Raw genomic sequence first — 3,490 nt, forward strand, 5'->3', positions numbered from 1 at the left:
TTCCCATGCCCGTCAGAACCACAAGTTAAGCTTTCACAAGTCAGTCTCCTGTGATGAGAGAGTTAATAAAAATTGGTGAAATGTTGTCCTGAGATAGGACGAAAATTTAAATAACCGTTGCTTTGTATAGTGGTCAATATCGTTATTGCATATATGAATGTTCCATCCACCAGCGAACTGTTTCGGGTCTGCCCTGAAGAAGGCTGTATGTCTCTAGATGAACTGTTTACAACACTTTGCCGAAACTCGAGTTGGCAGTTGTATATAAAGGATGATATATTTTGTGAGGAAATTGTGCCCCTAGGTGTCTATTCAGAACAACGCCAGGTGAAAAGTATTGGTGCACAATTTCTACAAAACGTGTGGCACCAGCTGAGATATAATGGCTGTTTTTATTTTCACATAACATGTTCTATGATTACGTTGTCTGTTTTTGGAAATGAAATATGTGATGACGTGTGGTTGAGAGTCCAGTGGATGTGTGAGTATTTGTCTTCTTTTAGTTGACACAGGTCTTGTCTTGTATTGATATTTACGAATTTAAGATCAATTTTCTCATGTGTGCACTTCATGGTAGTTTTTGTTGCATTTGATCAAAGTATTTTGCACGTCGTACAATTGATGTCTGTATTATTTATATGCTTTACTTTACTTTTACATTTTTAAAAACCCAATAAAGTCAATTAACTTTGTATAAATTTGCAAGACTCCTTTTAGAATGGTCCTGCCTAATTAACTATATCGTACCTTGTTTTTTCAATGTAAACTTTTATTAGCTGTGTCCTGGGCTCTTGATTGCGATACAAAAGCACTTGCATTTGGTAAGAAATAACGCACACTTGGAACTGCCAAACTACTCCACATAACAAATTCCACAGACCTTCCAGCCTAGGAACTAAACTTTCAAATAGCTATTAGAAAGCCAAATAGAAGTCAGTGTTATATTGAACTAATCCCCTTAAAGAATAGAAGGTTTTTGGCCTGTGACTTTCCTTCTCGTTTTCAAGAGTTTAAACACACAATAGTGAAAAAGGGGTTGACTGCCACACATTCCATAATATGTACCAGGACTTACCTAATTGTTATGATTGTGTGATGATGCAGAAAACCATGCAGAGTCCATGCTACGGCTTCTAAAGAACAACATACACAAACCGGGACATTAATAAAGGTAATGCATAATATCATATTGCCGTAATTACTGAGACACATCAGGGATCTACAACAAGCCTAATAAATGATGGCATAGAGTTAGTGAATAAACAGGGCAGAGGTGGCAATATAAAGACACTCCCAAGACAATAGGCAAGTAGATGGATAACAAGATTATTTTGTACACAACCAATAGGTTTAAATGTGGATGAGAAGTGTTTTAGTTTCTTTGTAAAATAGTAACTTTTCAGACAAGGGTCTGCAACCTTTGGCTCTCCAGATATTAGACCAGGACTACCATGCTTTCTCACCATGCACTTTGTTATCGGAGGCCGATGGTAGTTGTAGTAAAGTTTGCAATAAGCAATAATCGTGCCTTGGTTAAATATCATGAGCTACGATACTGCCACTGCGCATAGCTAAAGCAAATTGGTATTTAGTCCAGCAAAAGTTAAACCTTGTGTCTGTCGTATGGAAATAGAGGGGGCTGAGCAGGAACAAGTACCTTAGTATGACTATTTGGGGGTTAGATTTGCCAAAGGTGGTTCATGGTCACTCCAAATGAATAGATCACATGTCATTCTTGATAGAAACCGTGGAGGTATAAGAACATTTATTGTCAACCATGGTGAGAGGGCGGTCACCCTCGGAATAACAATTTACAAGATCCGATCTGTGCCAGCTCCCAGTATGGGGGTGAATTATGGCGTTATATTAATAATCACTAACTTGAGATCACAGGGAATACATTCTTAAAAATGCTTTAGCACCTCCCGAATAGTTTCACGAATGTACCATTGCAGATGAAGTGTGGTCTTGAACCCATTAACGATCAGTTAGCCTGGAAACCAATGTTTTATTGGATTAGACTCTGGGCATCCCCAGATCTAATATGATAGCGAGAGGCAATTTTAGCTGTGCTAAGTACACCAGGCGGGGGATCATTACCATGGGCAAAGCATGTTAGGGAAACATTTAAATGTTTGGGCTTAGATGCCATATGGGATAACCCTGAAAACACATCTAATTGTACGAGAGAGAAAGTGAGGCTTTCCACAAGGCAGACAAATTATGAAAAACTCATTAATAATTGCTTTAAATTAAAGCTAGGCCTGAATTATTTGGCTCTTAAAACTGAACAGGGCATTGAAAGCTATCTGGACTTGATAAAACCTGCCTATGCCCGTGCTATGTTTTGGGAACTTAGAATTGGCACCCTAAATTTCGCCAAATGTACAACTGGCTGGAAAGGTCAAAGTTCACAGAGATGCCCATTTTGCAACCGGAGTAGAGAGTCCATTATGCATTTTCTGCTATTCTGCAAGAAAAAGTGACCTTAGAAGGCTGTTTTTAATACCGTTGTTTAGAAAAGCTGGTGTAACTTGTCCTATGAAAGCGGCTTCATTAATGCCAGTTCACCAATAATGTCAACTATGTATATTTTGTGGTAGAATTTGTACACTGTGCCTGGTCACGTCAGAAGTATTTAACTAAGCAATTGCAGTGAAAGAGAGATGAGATCATCATACTACTATGAATTATGCCCGATCTTACATGTTTACAATCATTTTAACATAGTTTTTTTACTGTTTTTTTTATCTGAAGTTCTGTTCACTGTGCTTACTGTTCCCTTACCAAGAAAATGAACTGTTATTTTAAATTTAATGTACTGGCTGAAATGTTTAGACATCTTGTCATCTTAGACATTGTGAGGTTTTTAGTATTGAGCTGTCTGCTAAAGACAACTTGTTGAATAAAGTAGACAATGATGATGGTAGTTGTAGTCCAAAACATCTGGAGAGCCAAAGGTTGCAGGCCCCTGCTTTAAGGTGTGCGTTTATCTATGTACAAAGCCACGCTGAGTAGCTGCACTTTTGTCCCTCTTGCCTCAATGGGCTGTGACTTGGACATTGTGTGATTTCGGATACATATTCAGTGTATCATAATACATTGCCTATGGAAAGGTGTGATGTACTTGGTCACTTACTACAAATCAATAACTGCCCAACAGGCGACAAGCTTGTTCACTACCACCATCACCACAAGAGTTTGTGATTGTATCACTCTTTCTTTCAATCTTTATGGGTTTTTGTTAAAGAAATTAGATTTTCTTCCTTTGAATAATGGATCTCCCCTGATTAAATTGCTGATCAAAAGATACAGTTATCATGTGGGTTATGATGTTGTTTTTATGCTTGCATTTGACATTTTCATATGCATTTATTGGACATTTGTATGGCTCCTCTACAGAAGAAAGTGTTTCCAGGCGGCACAAGACAAAGGGGGAAGGGGCCAGCGGAGGGAAAACAAAACATTGTCCTACTAAGCCTTGTGACAT

General features: G+C 38.3%; 1 pseudogene; it reads right to left on the reverse strand.

The window, feature by feature from the left end:
• Positions 1 to 1,413: 1,413 nt before the first annotated feature.
• On the reverse strand, positions 1,414 to 1,573 carry LOC138517073 (U4 spliceosomal RNA; annotated as a pseudogene).
• Positions 1,574 to 3,490: the final 1,917 nt, after the last annotated feature.

Source organism: Ambystoma mexicanum, chromosome 6q (genome assembly GCF_040938575.1).
Source record: "Ambystoma mexicanum isolate Mex_15411 chromosome 6q, UKY_AmexF1_1, whole genome shotgun sequence".
Classification (NCBI taxonomy): domain Eukaryota; kingdom Metazoa; phylum Chordata; class Amphibia; order Caudata; family Ambystomatidae; genus Ambystoma; species Ambystoma mexicanum.